The following is a 19,181-nucleotide window of genomic DNA, read 5'->3' as shown; positions in this document are numbered from 1 at the left end:
TTCATAGCAGATTTGTTATGTTATAATTAACTTTAGAAATGTTATATTTGGCAAATACTTTTAAAAAAACTTCTTTAACTTGCATAATTTCAGTCAAATCTGTTTTATCTGTAGAAACATTGTAATAACAGTTAAACCCCACTTGTTTTCAAGAGTGCAGAAGACAGCTGGGTGTGGTGGTACATGACTTTAATCCTAGAACTTGTGAGACAGAGACAAGAGGAACTGTATGAGTTTGAGACCTGTCTTGTCTACAAAGTGAGTTCTAGGTCAGTCAGTCCTATACACAGAGAAACCCTGTCTTAAAAAAACAAAAACAAATTTACACTCAAACAAAAGACTACTAGTACAATACAGACTCACATACCAAGGAAATGGACACAGCTGTGTAAATTAAAACTAATGGTCTCTTTCATGCCTAGGAAAATAAATTTTATTTTCTTAAGTAACATGTGATTCAAATATTAGAGTGTTAAATACAATGGATAATTTACAAGAGCATAACATTCTGTGAAATAATGTATGTTTGTGCAAAAATGTGAATAATTGCCTTAGAATAATGAGCTTATAGCATACCTGCTTTATTTTTGAGAATTGCAATGAAATGATTCTTAAATATACATTAAGAAGGTACAAATGATAGACACTCTCTTTTGCATTCAATATGGTGCAATGTATAGACCCTTAAGGTAATGTAATTTTCTCAGTATAGACAAATAAACAACAATTTTGACGAAAATTGAAGCTTGTAAGTGCCTAAGAATACAATGGTAGGGTCATTAAGCTATTTTCACATTCATTAGACCACAGCTGTAACACAAAACTTAATTTGAACTTTGTTTTCATGACTACAAGAATCACAAACTGCATAGCTAAATCAGCATATTATGTGAGATGATACAGTAATAACCTTCATTAGAGAGAAAACAGGTCACATCTATGCCAAGAATCTCGAAAATAAAAGTTGACAAATCATTTCTTCATTTTCCCAATTAGAAGTTGTTTGCTCAGCTTTGGACATCTGTTTCCACATCTTCTTCTGTCTACACTTTAGTCTGGTAAGTCCTCTCCCCTGTCCCAATAGTGCTGATTCCTGGAGTCTTGCAGCTCTGGAGATCATGGTCACTTTGTTTTTCTCTTAGAAGACAGAGAAAAGAATTATTCAGTATGCTAAAGGCCTTCAGTCTTTTGCTTTCGCCTTCTAAAATGAGCATTTTCTCTCTCTTTCGTGCCATGTGATATTCCAACACTTTAATTATTTAGGTTTAATGACAAGCAAACATAATGCATGTGGCAAAATGTACATATAATATATTACGTGCAATAAAGGATATGATTTGAAATGGTGGATGACATGAACTACAGCTTTAAAAGAATTCTGTCTTTTGAGAGAGTTGTCTTACTCTTTGGATCAAACAAAACCAGAACCAGGAATGTTGACACTATAAACACTCATTTTCTCATATATAGGTTATAATTTTTAATTTAGTCTTCAGTGTATAACTATATCACTGGCTATAATGATTAGAAATAGGACCCTATCTTTAAATGTATCGAAATATTTTTAAATATATGTTTTATATTTGTTAAAGATATTAAAATTTAACATAATAATGTATTATATAGAGATAATTTTAAGTATTTTAATCCATAAAATCATAAATCAATCTATTTTACTTAAAGGATTTATTGTGACTTCTCTCCAGAAGTCACAATATGCAATCCATGAAGAATTTTTACTGGGGCATAGAACCTGCAAAGATAAATGTTCAATTAGCTAAACTGAGGATAGAACCATAGTGCCTGGAGACAGAAATTGGATGCTGATAGAGATAGCACTCAAGAAGATGGACGGTGACATGGGAAAATTAGGACGGATAATGATAACTAGAAGAGTGGAAGAATTGAAACAGGGTACTGTAGATAGAGTGCTGGGGCGAGAACATCACTATGGTGTTCCGGTCATTGCCAATTCAAGTTGGAGCAGTGATTCTAAAGCTTCAATGGTAATCACCATTCTAGAGTCAACAGAGGAACCCATGCAGGCGTTCTGTATTCTCAGGAACGCACTCAGTTTGGAAATGACACACCATACTCCTTCACAGATGTTAAGCAGTCATCCCATGGAGGACAGATGATTGCTCTTCACCAAAAGATGGTTATCTATTTATAGTTTCCTTTTTATTTCCAGTCCAACAATAACAGGTTAGATATACATATAAAATAACCTTCACCTTAAATTCATTTGTTTACAACAACTTGAATCACAGTGTATTCTGTAATTTTAATTTAATGTCTAAAAACTCAGTGAAACTAAAACCCCAATTGTAGTTCTTTTATTCATTTCAAATCTCCTAAATTTAATTAGATTATTTTAGTAGATACTCTACTCTTTGCTTCTTATTATGTGTCACTTAAAATAAAAAATACTGCTCTTAGTGTGTGTTTGTGTACATGATTAGGTGAAAGGGTCTCATATGCTATGGTTATCATGTGGTTGCAAATGACAAGACTGGAGTTGCTTTTCTTTTTCTAATTTCTACAGATGCTCCAGATATCAGATTCAGAAAAAAATTCATCTTAACCTGATGAGCCACCTCACTGGGTTATTTGGAAATATATTGTTTTAACCTATTATCCTTAAACTACCACCTAAATTGGATCTTGGTGATGAGAATGCAGGGGTTCTCAGTATCGGAGAGTGATGGCTGAACCCTTCATAACTCCGTGCTTGTCCAATTCACAGAGTCATTACCCTCTTTACACTACATTATTTTGGTACAACAATAGCAATTTGCTTTAGTTGGTACTGAATATTACTGTCTTGCTTGAACTATCACCTTTTGAAATATAACTTGTTTGATAGAATCTGCTAAATACTGTGAGCTTTCTGATTAACTCAAATTACCCGTAAGTCCTGCAGCTGGGTCTGTTTCTTCATGCGTGGCAGATCCCAAAGACTGGACTGGGTTCAAAGTAGGAGTGTATTTCTAGCTGCCAAATCCTCCTTAATTAGTACAGGCTTGGTCATAGCTTGTGGTTTCAAAAGACAGTTTCAGATGCTATAATGCAATTAAAAAACTTTGAGGGACATTTCATGTATGAATGGGTCTCTTTTCTGCCTAATATAAAGGCTAAAGCTTATAAACAGGCCAACCTAGAGATAGCTAATTTTATTCCTCATCTACTCCACTATTATGTTTGTTAGGCAAAGTACACAAGATTATCTGCTACATCATATTCTGACCTTGTTTTGTGGTTTTGATATTTTGTTTAATCCATTCACATTTATATTGAGTGCTTTTTAAAATAATTGGTTGAATAAGAATTGGGAGCAATATGAATAAAGAATAACTGTTACTGCTTTTTTAAAGAAGACTGAAAACATGAGTTTGTAGGTCAAATTTTTAAACAGAAGGTAAAACAATTCTTTCAACTTAAAAACTAATATTATCCTTCAAGGAGTTTCTTGAGCTTATTCTGGACTAAAATTTTTGTCACAGGTGTCAACATTTCTTTTTTTAAAATTTATTCTTGTTACATTTCAATGGTTATCCCATCCCTTGTATCCTCCCATTCTTCCCTCCCTCCCATTTTCCCCTTATTCCCCTCCCCTATGACTGTTCCTGAGGGGGATTACCTCCCCCTGTATATGCTCATAGGGTATCAAGTCTCTTCTTGGTAACCTGCTGTACTTCCTCTGAGTGCCACAATTTCATTAGAGAAGATCTTTAGAAGACACATTCTATTTGTTAGAAAATTAATTTACTTACAATGCCGTATATATCCACCAATACCAAATAATATTGAAACTCAGTAAAAATCAGTAAAAACTCAAGGTCAAAATATGGGCATAATGCTAACTAGGATTGGAGATGACATTTTATAGATTCTATATCTGACCTAAAACTCTGAAGAATATTTTTTTAAAAGTTTACTAGAAAGCTGTTAGTAGAAAGGTGAGTATAACTCGGCATACTCAGGTAATCAAGTTTATTCCTTCTCAAGTCTCTGATGGAGTAGAAGACCAGGTAGCTTAGTTTTACAATGAAGCTTAATTGTCTAGGGATGAAGATGTTTTTATTTCTAGATAGATGTTTTCCATTGCTAATGACAAGATATGATAGAGATTAATTTACATTCAGAATTTTATATGCAACAAGATAGGAAATATGTTTTCTTCAAGGCTGTCAAATAAAAATAGCCAGAACACTAATAATGTAACATTTATGTAATTCTTGACTGTGTCATGGTTTTTCTTGCTATAGGTAGTTTATTGTATATATGTGCAATAATATAATATAAATATAATGATGTATAAATAAATATATATGTAAAAATAAAAAATATTTAAAAATGTGAATACAAAATATTTTGTGATTAAATTTTTCAGCAAAACTGTATCCAAATTACAAGCATAGAATATGGATTTAATAATTTCTGCATAAAAGTCATGTAAATAGATTCATTTAAGCTAATTCTTTTTAGGAAAAAAGACATCTAACCTATTGCATTTTCTCTCCATTATCAGAACACATGTTGAAGTGAATGATACTATTATAAAATAATGTTCCCTGCTGGAAATATTGGATTAGTTTCTTGCTGTTTTGAAAGAATGTCTAACAATAGCCATTGCAAAAAAGGATGCTGAATTTGAGCTCACAGGCTTATAGTAAAGACATGTTCTAGTTATGATTTCAGGAACCTGAGGAAGCTGCTCAAATTCTTTCTGTATGCAGAAAGAAGGGAGATGAATGCAATGTTCACTTGCTTTAGTGTTTTTTTCTTTTTTTTTATTCAGCCTGTAATCTCAGCTCATGAAAGGCACCACCTACATCCATGTTTGGGCTTCCTTCTTTTGTTAATCATTTTCCTGAAAAGGCTCTCAGAAGTATATTGGAGCTGTTTCTTCTAGATGATTTTTAATCATATCAAGCTGACAATCAGGATGAACCACCAAATCCTCAATTTACATGCCAAGTAATACACTGTTAAAAGAGAAGTCAATGTTACTTTAGTTAGTTAATATTTAACAAAATGAAAGTAATAAACATTTTGTAAATGCAGTACTACTTAGCTTTCTGAACTTGAACCTTAGTACAAATTGCTAAAGATACCAGTCACTTCAGGCACAGTGCTTGGAGGAATCAAGATGAAACTTACCTCTTACCTCTAAATCTCTTTTATGAAAAGTAGCTCTCATGGTACTGCAAGATACTGAGAAAGATTCCTTGGAGGAAAGGTAATGAATAGTCCTACCTACCTGTGATCCCCAAGAATTCAACAAAAATTAGAATGTCAGGATATTTTCAATCATGCAATAGTTGCACATACATCTTGATGTCAACAAACAGGTGTCAAGTTAGAATTGAGGGCCATTCAGTAGGTGGAACTTCATGCCATGTGCTATAAGCCACACAACTACTCATGGCAGGTGAGACCATGGACCACAGAGAAAGACTTACCACTACCATGTGATAAACCAGTATTATTTCTAAATGCATGCTAAATATTTGTCCTTTAAACCACAGGTCAGTGTGCTGTTCAGTCATCATTGGAAGAAGCTTCTTTGCACAGCAGATGGGGAATATCATGATGAAACCCCAAACCTCACATTAAATCAATGCAAAGAACAAGTTCAAATTCAAAACCAAGAAATGAACTCACACACTTTTGTTTACTTGCTTTTGTCAAAGAAGCCAAATCCATACAATGGAAAAAAGATAGCATCTTCAACAAGTGATTCTCATCTAATGGGATGGCTAAATGTAGAAAAGTGCAAATAGATCCATATCTATCACCCTGTACAAAAGTAAAGTCTAAATGGAATAAAGTCCTCAACATAAAACAAGATGCACAAAATTTATTAGAAGAAAAAGTGGGGACAAGCTCATTGGCACAGGAGACAATTCCTGAACATAACACCAACAACTCAGCTCTAAGATCAACAATTATTAAATGGGACATCATGAAACTGGAAAGCTTCTGGAAGGCAAAGGACGCTGTCAACAGAACAAAACGACAGCCTACAGACTAGGAAAAGATCTTCACCAACCCTACATCTGACAAAGGGCTAATATATATACCTGAATAGTCACCTAAAATTCTCTATAACATTGTAGCATCATGTTCAGCCTTCTGGCCCAATATATCTGACAGACATATCTGTGAAGCAGGAACTATTGAGGACTTGCTTACCCTACTTGGCAGAGTTTGGCCATTGACTATGCCTGCATCCAAGCTTGCCCATGTTTAGGCAGAATTCTATCAGTGGTAGAAGCAAGGATATCCTGCTCAGTGGCTGGTTGGCCACATTTGAAACCATCTCCATCATGACATTTGTTAATGTTCATCATCTTTGAGGTAGGCTGGGTGTTGCCAGATGTTAACCTGTCTTATTGTCAAAGAATCTTTAAAATAATAAAAACTTCTTTAAATGCCATATTCTGTAGGCCTCAGGTTTTAAGACCTTATCTATTTGACCTTGCCTATATATAGAAACTTACCTATCTGTTAAACCTAGACTGTATATACTTGTGATAAAAATAGACTAGTAATTGATATGACCATGATTTGATCAACTAACAACTTGTATAACTTACTTATCCGACACAGCCTACAATAGCACTTTCAAATTATTGGAAGGAAACCTTGTATTATAATTGAATTGTATGTGTACAATACTCCATATTACAATAGAAATATATAAAATGTGTGAAATTAATCTTACATATGAATTCTACACCATTATATCTAAAATTCAACTTATTTTGCATGTATATACAAAATTCTATACCAGTGAATTAAAACTGATGTTGTTAATAACAATTAAGGTATGATATGGCGGAGTAGGTTCATTGATCTAATTTTTGATCTAACATCCCTATATATTTGAATATTCCCCTTTCTTTCTTTTCAGTCCCTACCTCCAAACCTAAGAATGAAAGATGAAGGAAAAGAGAGACATCTCTGAATCCAACCTTGTTTTCTATCTAAATAAGACCTATAACAACTTCTAACTAACTCCCAATGAAAATAAAGATTTATCACCAAAGAAAACAACCAAAAACCTACCCAATCCCTGTTAAGAGAAATAAGGTGTCATTCTCTTAATGTTCCTTCAAGCTGATTGGGGATGAAAATACCTTTGTATCGTCCCTAATAAAATTGTGAGAAGCGATTAAACAAGCTAGGGATAGCATTTGTGGTCCATTTTCTGAATGATGAGACATTCCAGGCTTAATTGGAGTCCTGTGTGAAACTGTCTGAAATGTTGGACCAATTGAGATCAGAAGCTTTCTTCAAAGCTGTACACAGAGCTGTGCTATTCTGATGAAGAACAGCAATTGACACACTTGGTGCTGGAACCTGAAGGATGCAGAATATCAGTGTCCAGCATACTGAGAGAAATGAATCCTGTCAGATCTGATCCAGCATCAGTGCCCAGTTCTTTTGTTCTGAAAACATAATTTCTCAAAAGCTTTATACAGTAGTAAAATTATAAATACACGAGGTGTGTGTGATGCACACAACAATTAAGGCTGGTTCTATGCTCTTTACATGAGTAGAACAAAGACATTTGTAATACTTCATTCATGCCATAGGAAGAATAACATCTAATAATAAACTACATGGATTATGTAACCAACAAGAAGCATTGTCTATGCATAGACATTCATGGCTCAGCCAGTCTCAGAGCTATTTCCATATAGTGGGATAAACAATTTACAGCACCAAGTGCTTCAATTACTGTTCCTCCTCAGAACAAAACAGCTTCCAGGGCACATTCAAAGAAAGCTTCCAATCCCAATTGGTCCAGCATTTCATCCTGTCCCACACAGGACTCTAACTAAACATGGAATTTCTCCACATTTAGAATCTGGACCTCAAATGCTTTTCCTAACTTTGTTTAACAATTTTCCCAATTTTTTTTGGATCCTAAAAAGGTGTTATTCATCCCAAATCAGCTGGAAGAAACCCTCTGAGATTGATTTTAGCCCCCCTCCCCATTTCCTTTAAGGGAGTCAGGTAGGTTTTTTGGTTGCTTTCTTCGGCTATAGAGGGTTATTTTCAATGGGAGTTGGTTACAAGGTATTATTGGTCTTATTCAGACAGCAAACACGTTTAGACTCAGGGATGCTTCTCTTTTACTTTATCTTCCATTTGTAGGTCTGGAGATAGGGGTTGAAGAGGAAGGAGGGGGGATATAGAAATATATAGGAAAGATAAAAAAAAGTTGATTAGTGAATCTACTCCTCAACTTAATGCCTCAATTGTTACCCACAAGGTTATTTTTAATTCACTGGTATGGAATTTTGTATATAGATGCAAAATAAGTTTAATTTTAGATACAGTAGTATAGAATCCAAATGTAAAATTATTCTTCACACACATTATATATATTTCCACTCTAATGTGAGGTATTGTACTGGTACAACTCAAGTAGAATACAGGTTTTTTTTTTCCAATACTTTGAAAGTGCTACTGCAGGATGTTTAGGAAAAGTAAGTTTTACAAGTTAATTGTTAGATGATCAAATCATGGTCATATGAATTACTAGTCTATTTTTATCATAAGAGTATATATACATCTTAGGTGTAACAGATAGATATGATTCTATAGAAGGAAAAGGTAAAATAGTTAGAGAATGTCTTCAAAAACATCAGAGACCACAAAATTTGGAAATTCCTTGTTTTTAATAGCTGAGTAGTATTCCATAGTGTAAATGTGCCACAGTTTCTTTATCTATTCTTCTACTGAGGGACACTTAGGCTGTTTCTGGGTTCTGGATATTATGAATAAGGCTCCTATGAACTTGGTTGAGTGCAGCACTGCAATAACCCCCGCTTATCGAGCGAGGGACTGTGTGTTGAAGAACACTTAAGGCAGCGGGTCATCCATTCTAAGAGAATGCCATTTAATGAGGGGGGCCAAGGCCTTTTATACAGTACAGAAGCAGGTGGAAAAATTCAAGATGATGTAGATGGGAAGACCCCAGGACAAGAGGAGCCATGTAACCAAGGTAACCAGGGTGCAACACAGGAACTTGTGGTCAGCTCAGCAAGGCACAATGTTCACAACAGGAAGCTGCCAGGACAGAATAACAATTGCATACCAGCCAGGGCACGGCCCCAGGGGACTCAAGCCTAACAGTTTTCAACAGTTAAGCATATGTCCTTGTGTGCTGGAGCATCTTCTGGGTATATTACAAGGAACTGAATAGCTGGGTATTAAGGAAGCCCTGAGTTAACCCAGAAGCAGAAAGACTCAAATGCTATATACTCATTCATAATTGGACACTAGTCCAAGGGGCATGCACCATGGACGCTGATAACCTGCACTCCCTGTATACTCAGGTAATCAATTTTATTCCTTCTCAATTCTCTGATAGGGTTGAAGACCAGATAATTTAGTTTTACAATTAAGATTACTTGTTTAGAAGTTAAGATGTTTTTAGATCTAGATAGATTTTTTAAATTGATAATGATGAGATATGTTATATATATTGATTTACATTCAGAATTTTGGATACACCAAGATAGGAAAGATGTTTTCTTCAAGACTGCCAAATACAAATAACCAAAACTCTATGCATGTAACATTTATATAATTCCTGATTGTGTCATGGTTCTTGCTGTAGGTATTTTATTGTATATATGTGCAATAATATAAATGTATATGTAAAAAATTTTAAAAATTAAGTTTGTAAGTTTCAGAGAACCACATATCTGCTAAAAGATTTTGTCTTGTATATAGGGCAGAGTAGCTCAATAATAGCAGCTTAAACAAACTCAACTCCTTCGTAATATACTTCAACCTTAGATGTAGAGATACAGGCCATTAGTATAATGACAACTGAGGAAAGAAAGATTGTTTTGCCCAAGGATGAGCCGTCTATTTAATTGTCAATATCAAATGGTCAATCCAAAAAAACATAGATGTAAGAACAACACTAAAAATGTTCAATAGTCTGTCTTTAAATTTTTATTCATATATAACAATAATAATTTAAAATACAAGCATTACAGTTCTTTATATAGTTTGGATAGTAGCCTTTGTCAGATGTAGGGTTGGTGAAGATGTTTTCACAGTCTGTAGGCTGTCATTTTGATCTGTTGACAGTATCCTTTTTCTTACAGAAGCTTTTCAGTTTCATAGGGCCCCATTTATTAATTGTTGATCTTAGAGCCTAAGCTGCTGATATTGTGTTCAGGAAACTGTTTCTTGTGCCAATGAGCTGAAGGCTCTTCCCCACTTTTTCTTATAATATACTTAATGTGTCTGGTTTTATTTTGACGTCTTTAATCCATTTGGAGTTCAGTTCTGTGCAGGTTGATAGGTATGGATCGATTTGCATTTTTCTACATTTAAAAAGACTAGAAACAAAATAAAAACAACTACAGAAGTGAAATCCTAAGATGGTAGGGAGGATCTTGGATGTTCATGCAGAGAAATTTTCATAGTTTACTGTATGAATTCATGAATCTCTCAAGAATTAGATCACATTATAATTAAAAAACATTAGAGAAAACAAATGAAAAAACTATTAATTCCCTTTTTATTTAATTTTATTGGGTAATAGATGAAGCTGAGAATATGTGAGAGTTTAAAAATAAATTGAGAGCACAATTGGAATGGACAAAAAAAATGTGAAATAAAACATTCTGAAAATACGAGATGTGTAATCATCAAGAAATGACAACAGTTCTGATAAGATTGAATAGAAACACCAAGTGATTAGTTCGGAAGACGTGAGAAGAGACTTCCAGAGAGCAGTGAAAGAAGGTCTTGGAGGCAGCTATGCAGAAATGAAGCAGAAAGAAAGGAGAGGGAAAGCTGGCAAGGAAAAGATGAGCAAAGAGAACAAGACAAGGAGGAAATGAACCATTGTACCTGGCAATCCACTCATCTTAGAACGTGATCCCTCGATTATCTGTAGTAGGTTTAGCAGTGACTTACTTAAAATCATTAAGGATGTTATTCTGAGATTCCTTTGTAAACTGGGTATACTGGTTACCAAACAGATAAGCAACTACTAGGAATAATAATATAGCTCACAATCTAAAGGTGCAAAATCTTGGCAGAAAACTGCTGCAGTGTCATATACAATTTTATGTAACGAACACTGAATGTCCATTAACTCCAATTTAAATCAAACTGACAGGATTCAGTAAAAATTTGTTATGACCATTAAATATTCTTGTTAAAGTGTATAGGAAGTAAACTTTCTATTATAGGGTAACAAGCACACACTTGAAATGAAATTTCCAGTGACATTCTTCTGGGCATTTACAATTATAAAACATGATTGGAAATAGAATGATGACATTTACCTCATACATGTTATCTGTCTGTCTCAGTCTCTCTCCGTCTCTGTCTCTCTCTTTATCTCTCTTACCAGACACACACACACACACACACACACACACACACACACACACACACACTTGTAGCTAGCCAGTCTTAATTGCTGTTGTTAAAGTTTGCAAGTGTCCTTTTCTTTAGTTCTTGTTCTGACTTCTCACTATTGGAATGTAACAAAACTTGGTATTAATAATTTCACAAGTTGTTCTCCCATTTTCCACAACATGTATTCTGAATATTTTGAGCTAAGAAAAAAATATTAGCAGGAGCATCTGTCTCTTGACTGCAACAATCTGTTTCATTATTATTTCAATGTACAAAGCAGTATCCATTTAGGTCTGGCTCCACTTAGCAACCTCTTTGTATAGCCTATGGTCTCCTGTGCTGGTGGTAGCTCACACCAGGTATGATTTTGTTGTCAATGAATATAAGTACTTCTACTAATTGTTGAAAATTTCAGACACCTAGAATCGCCTAGTGAAAGGACTACATGAAATCTAGGTCATTATATTTAGTACATTGTTATGTCAGAAAACACTGAAGCCTGTGCAGTGTGTTGCTCATTAATATCAGGGATTGCCAGAGTCTGGAACTACGCCTAAAAACTGAAATCTATCATAATGTCATTATATGAATAAAGATTAGAAAATAATTGCTATTGTGATAAAAATACATGCAATTTATTATATTTGCTGAAATTTCACTTGAAATATCTTTTCATTACAAAATTACTGATAGAAAATAATTTTAATCATTTTAGAGTAAAATGATCAACTTTGCATTACATTTATATGATCTAAATCAGGACAATAGACTACATCAGGAAATATTTATAAATGCACAGAATGACAAAAGCCAGAATACATTAATTTTTTTAACCTCAAATTTGATTGAATTCACCAAACATCCATTGAGTTCCATTAGATTGAAAAGGAGAAATATCACAGAAAAAGGCTAGGCAAGTGATCCATTGCAGCCAACATTCCTGAAAATTCTGAGGATGAATAAATCATCATTAGAGTACTGTAATCAATATTCAATCTTTGTGAGTTAATCATTTTCATTCATGTAAAATAAAAATTAAGCTGAATGATTCTGAGGCAAATATCTCAGTACCCAAATAATTGTATCTCTGATATTTTTCCTCCTTTTTCATGAATTGCCTCTCCTGTTCCCATGTTCTCCTGTTTTTTTCTCAAATTATTTACTCTACACTTGTCACTGAGATATGACCCACAGATTTAAAATACCTCATTTAAAATACCATTTAATACTTCATATGTTTCAGTATTATCTAAATACTTCTGATTCCTTTTTTTCCCAGGTATTTACTTTATGAAAGATTTGAGTCACTAAATCTTCCCAAGAGAAAGAGTTTTGACATCTAAAATGTCTTTTGTTGTTTTTACTTTTTTATTAATTTATTTATGTTACATCTCAATTGTTATCCCATCCTATGTATCCTCCCATTGCTCCCTCCCTCCCACTTTCACCCTATTCCCCTCCCCTATGTCTGTGACTGAGGGGGACCTTCTCCTCATCTGTATGCTCATAGGGTATCAAGTCTCTCCTTGATAGCCTGTTATCCTTCCTCTGAGTGCTACCAGGCCTCCCCATTCAGGGAATGTGGTCAAATAGGAGGCACCAGAGTTTTGTGAAAGTCAGTCCCCACTCTCCACTCAACTGTGGAGAATGTCCTGTCCATTGGCTGGATCTGGGTAGGGGTTCGATGCTTACTGCATATATTGTCCGTGGTTGGTGAAATAGTTTGAGCAGAACCCCTGGGCCCAGATCTGCCTATCATTATGTTCTTCTTGACCCTCTGGATCCTTCTATTTCCCCATTCTCCCATACTTATCTCTCCTAGATTCCCAATAGAATGTCCTTACATCTATCTCAATTTCCTGGTAAGTAAAGACATTCATGGGAATGCTGCTTGGGCTAGTGTCCAATTATAATTTAGTATATACCATTTATTTACAACATGTAGAGGGCATGAATCCACATGTCCATGGCAGATCAGGTGCAGACAGTTGGGGCTGCATGATGCGTGACAATCCCATCTCATTACTGTTATGTGAGGTGCTAGCCGGTGTCAGTAGATGGACTGAACCACAGTTCCCGCTTTAAGGGCTGTGTTAGTGCAGTGGACATATTACTTCTGGCTTCTTTTTCTGTACAGAGATGGCAAGAAAATCTTTTTCACCCACATCCCTTAAAAGAAAAAGGGAAAAAAAGAAGGAAAGAAAGAAAGAAAGAAATAGAGAAATAAAAGAAAAGAAAAAAGAAAAGAAAAGAAAAATAAGTAGCAACCAAGCCAAGGCTTGACATTTATTGGTGGATTCTCTATTTTCCTCAGAATCTATTCTTTCTCAAGCATCCTGTGTTCTTTGCCATGTTAGGGTAGTTTGTGCACTTTTTAAGGCTATTATTGTTATTTCCTAAGTTGGACTATGTATTGATTGACTTTTTTTTCTAATATTACAACAATTTGTAACTCTCAAACTCAAAAGGTCTTTAAAGTAAATAAGGTAATGAATAAGAGAGGAAAGGAGTATTCGGCAAAAGATCCATGCAACAAAACCAGTAAGAAAGTGCTGAGACTCACAAGGAGACTAGGGGAGAGAGGGGGAGTGAGACCAGAGAGGGGGTTGCTATCATGATGTAAAATGGCCACAGACAGAATTCTACCTAGAAATGACAAGGCAGAGTCAACTGCCAGATTCTGCCAAGACAAGGAAAGCAGGTCCTCAATGTTCCTTGCCTCACAAATATGTCTGTCAGATATATTAGGCCAGAAGGATGAAGATGATACTCCAACATTATAGAGAATTTTGAGTGACTGCTGGGGCAGCAAACTGCCTCTGTCATCTTCTCATTTGGGAAGCTGACAACCTGCACTTACTGTATCTTCAGGTAATTCCTTCACAAGTCTCTGATGGGGTTGAAGACCAGATAGTTTAGTTTTACAATTAAGCTTAGTAGATTAGGGATTAAGATTTTTTTAGGTCTAGATATATGTTAAGTTGATAATGACGAGAAGTGACAGAGATTGATTTACATTCAGAATTTTAGATGCACCAAGATAGAAAAGATGTTTTCTTCAAGGCTGTCTAATACAAATAGCCAAAACACTATGAGTATAACAGTTATATAATTCCTGATTATTTTGTGGTTCTTCTTGCTGTAGGTACTTTACTGTATACATATTTAGTAATATAAATGTATATGTAAATATGTTTAATAAAAATATAAAAAACAAAAAAGAAAACATTGTTTATTTAATATTTGTATTAAATTTCGGATTTCAATCTAATTTTAGTATTACAGTTAAGGGTGGAGTAGCCATTAGGAAGTAGTTATACCCTAAGAGCAATGATTTGAGAAGTCAAATTATTTCCCACATAAAAACATTCTTAATACCACAATTTTGTATACTGGGTACACTAGTACACTGAAAACTCTCTCTGCAGAATCTGATCATGCAAGAAACCTGGTTTTAGTTTTCTAGTTTGCAAGCTACAAAGACCAAAATTTTGCTGTTGTATTATTACTACATTTGAAAATACCAAAGGTATTGCAATGTTACATCTACATACCAACTTTTAATCTCTGTGACAATTTGTGTGACTCAATATTATATTCATAGTTTATGAGTATTTTTATTATCAAAGTTCAAAGTGGTAATTACTAAATTAAGATTGTGTGAAGATTCAGAAGAGACAGTCATATATTATAAAAATGGCACACCTGAAATTTGATTATTTTATTGTGGTAGAAAAAGGGATTAATGTACTATATTACTTTACACTCAAATGATGAGTAAAGATCATCAAAATCAAGTGGACTTTGTTTTTCATACCAGATGAGAAAAGTGAGTGTGAGCCATGAAATTCTGGTGTTATTTCAGTTCTATGAAGAATAGACATAACATAAGGCAGTGACATCAACAACCACTGGGGAATATATGTAGCCCATAGTTACATGTTTATTCTGTATCTAGTCTATTGAACTATATTTTCTTACATAAGTCAAGGTTTAGAAATCCACTATAATTTCATAATAAATTTAAATTAATATTTATAAACACATAGTATTAAAATCATTTTTATAGCAACGCATTAATTATATATTTATAGGTACTTACTTTATAGCCAATATAAATAAATGCTTGTAATATAACCTGTATTTATTACAATGTATAATTTATAGTGTATAAATAATTATAATTTAATTGTATAAATTTAAGAAAAATTACTTAGATAATTTTTTCTCCCAACTGTAGTGAAACTTTAACTGCTCAGATGCAAAAAGAAAGTAGAAACATAAATGTAGCTTGTGAGTATCCTTCAGTGAAGTAATTTTATAAAGGGTATCTTTTGACATATCATGTACAGCAATTAGAAATTTAAGTAGTAAAGGAGAATGTTTAAGATATCAACAAAAGATCATTGTTGCTCACTTAAATCACAGAGGCAGTCAGATATAATTACAAATGTCAATGATTATATTTTACATAAGGTCAAATTGTATAAAATTCTTAATAATTAAAATATTATTGACTTTAATGAGAATTTTAATTAATACTATCAATGTTTGCTTATTTTAAAGTTTGGATGAGATCATAAAACTACAAGGAAACCATGTGTGTGGTAAACCAAACAGCAACCAATCAATTAAAAAGCAGAAGACGAAGAAACAAAAAGGTTATACTAGTTTTGTATTTGGTACAGTGGCATTGCGTATCTCTTGGTTATTCAAATTCTCTTCTATTTCACAATATGCTTCAATTTTACAAGCATAAATGATGTGTATTTCATAATAAAAATTCAAGAATAATGTCTATCTAGTTGAAAGCAATATAAATGTCTTTTTTAGTCTGCAAAGGAAAAGAGTTCTCATCATATATTTTAACAGAGTGATGTTCTAGGTAAATCACAATTGGAGATCAAATAAATATACTCAGAACAGTGAGTGCAATCAGCCTTCTCAGTAGGCTGCATGCTTCTTGTTAAATTAAACATTTCAGCTCACCTCATTTTTTTTCTTTTGCATTTGCTAAGAACTTCTCTCACCACATATACAAAGTGTTCTTCTATTTGTTAATTAACACATTTCTTGGTAGCAGCTCAATAAACAAAAGCAGTTCTTTCTCTTATTGTGCTATGGACTTCATCTCAACAGGATGTCCTTCCCTGCCCACCCTAATTAAGAAAACTGGCATAGGGAACTTTCTGCAGATGGATCAACAGCAGGGGCTACATAGATTTCCTTCATGGGCTTAATAGTTCTATCAGCAGCCCAAGTCAGTTAAAAGGCATCACTGATTTCTCTACATCATAGACTCCTGTCAACGCTCCCATGAAATTATTGCTTAGATTCCTCTCAAAGTTCTAAAGAATATTCTTCAACATGCCGTTTTTCTTTTGACACCTCTTCTCATATTATTTCACTGGCATCATCTACTGGATTGCTTATGCCCAGACATAACTCCAAAAGCCATCTGAGTCATGTACCAAAAGTTAGTGCCCACTGAAAGGAATTATGTAGCAACTTTTGATTGTAAAATTATGGGTGGTTTAAGTTACTAGAATAATTAATTTCTCTAGCTTGTAAGTTTGTACGAAGGGTTTTCTTCCACCTGGGTTCTAACTAAGCCACAACTTTCTCCTGTTGAGAAACTTTGGACCAAACACAGTTATCCCAGTGTCATACCAGCTATGTCATACTGCTTACTGGGTACCTCGTGTCATTCTTTCTTGTCCTGTTTTATTCTCATGTTTTCTTCCTTTCCTTTCTCCACTCCTCTTCTTCCTCCTCATTTTGAGATATGATGAATTGCATTCACACCTTTTGTTCCCTTTTCACTCTCTTCCTGGAAGGTCAGCATAAATTATATTGCAAAGGCAGTTTGCCAGCTATGTAGCCAATATTGCCTATATGCATGATTTAGTCACTTGTAATCTTCAAAGGAAAGAGGAACTGAGAAGCATTTGTTTTCCATTTTCAGAAGAGTAGCATCTAGAAATGTTTCAAGGCTTCTTTCTGCAACACATGATGATTCATTTTCACTTTCAGTTAAGGAAAAAAATGTTTTTTTAACTCATGAAATAATTTTGAATAAATTAAAGAGTTCCAAGGTTATATTGGCCAGGGCAAATATGTGTGTAGCATTTAAACTATTTTCATCAGGAAAGTAAAAGCATGAGACTACCTCTTTTAACTCATACAAACGCTACTCATGCTAGACCACTGAGCATACAGATTACATGCATAGCTAGGAAGATCATCCAAACCCATGAGCATCGTTTTTGCCTCTGTGTGTTTTCAAGCTCAATGCTCTAAATACCTAAATGCCAGCAATAACATCCTATAACCCCAATGGTGACTCTCTTACAAATGGATGCTTTCATCCAAAGGGATATGATTCATCTCAAATAGTGTCCATATTTTATCACATATAATGACTTGTCATTATAGATACAAAAATCTAGCTCCCTTATCTTATGTGGAATCTATCCACCGCTACCAAAGTGCAGGAGTGACCCATGGGATAAACAGTGATAGATACAGATTTCAAGTTCTTTGCCTAATATCATACTTTTTAATCTAAATAAATATTAAAAAAAACTATTTCTCCATAATCTCTAGGTGATGAATTCTGGCCCCAGAAACTATTCTTCATGGAATTCCAACAAAACCATGTATAGTGTATGTCTCCCCGATCACTAATAAAACCCTATTTAGAGACAGAATGTGTGGCAGCAATGTAGATTCCTGAAATTGCAAAATGCATGATAGCATATCAACATTTTCAATAATAAAAAGGATGTGGCAATGGCTTTTTGTGTCATATTGCTAACATTCAGAGACAGATCTCAAAATTGATGTTAGGTCAAAAATAGCTGATATCATTAGGTAAGTACTGATGTCATCTCTGTATTACAACTTGCCTATACTCTCCTGTATGCTTTCCCTACTGTGGATTTTATTATAATATACAACCATATTATAAGTATGAATGAAGTATGGTAACTTACATTTCTGTTAGAGACACAGATGTATGATTTATGCCATCAGTTCTGTATCTTAGAAGAAGAACTTCCATTTAAGGTGATTTAGTACAATATTTTTAAATGGTAAACATTCAAATATTTAAAATAATGTTAATAAAATTGAAAATCTTACATTGTTTATATTTTGATAGCTTTGATAAATTATATAACTAATAATTGGCTGAACATGCAATCTATATTAATTGGAATTCTTTCATTTCAGAGTTTATTGCATCAATTATTCAGGTATAGTGTACACAAGAATCCTATATATTTCCCATTTCTTAATTCAGAGATGGTATCAATCACCTATTATTCACCAAACATCCTTTAGGAGATCATATTTAAGCAACTGTGCTATTTAATTGATTTATGACATTACCAATATTAATTTTTAGTAGAGCTCAAATTGTATTGCTCAGGTTGCCGTATTATAAACAAAGAAGCTGGGAATATGCCCAGAAGATGCTCCAGCACACAACAAGAAATTTTGCTCAACCATGTTCATAGCAGCCTTATTCATAATAGCCAGAACGTGGAAACAGCCCAAGTGTCCCTCAATAGAAGAATGGATAAAGAAACTGTGGTACATATACACTATGGAATACTATTCAGCTATTAAAAACAAGGAATTCCCAAAATTTGTGGATAAATGGATTGAGCTAGAAATGATCATAATGAGTGAGTTAACCCAGAAGCAGAAAGACTCAAATGGTATATACTCACTTATATCTGCATATTAGCCCAAGGGGCATGTCCCAC

General features: G+C 34.1%; 2 long non-coding RNA genes across 2 annotated transcripts; one reads left to right on the top strand and one right to left on the bottom strand.

Annotated features, from left to right (window-relative positions):
• Positions 1 to 949: 949 nt before the first annotated feature.
• Positions 950 to 12,352, bottom strand: LOC311589437. The gene is made up of 4 exons (XR_014776553.1): positions 12,244 to 12,352; positions 4,836 to 4,988; positions 2,909 to 3,062; positions 950 to 1,137 (listed from the first exon to the last, which is right to left on the bottom strand). It is a non-coding gene; the product is annotated as an uncharacterized lncRNA (long non-coding RNA).
• LOC311589438 lies at positions 9,159 to 16,395 on the top strand. The gene is made up of 3 exons (XR_014776554.1): positions 9,159 to 9,356; positions 13,232 to 13,271; positions 15,976 to 16,395. It is a non-coding gene; the product is annotated as an uncharacterized lncRNA (long non-coding RNA).
• Positions 16,396 to 19,181: the final 2,786 nt, after the last annotated feature.

The sequence above is a fragment of the Acomys minous genome, assembly GCF_964271855.1.
Source record: "Acomys minous genome assembly, chromosome: 18".
Taxonomy (NCBI): Eukaryota; Metazoa; Chordata; class Mammalia; order Rodentia; family Muridae; genus Acomys; species Acomys minous.
Note: the sequence above shows the minus strand (reverse complement) of the source record. Positions and strands in the feature narration are given on the sequence as shown.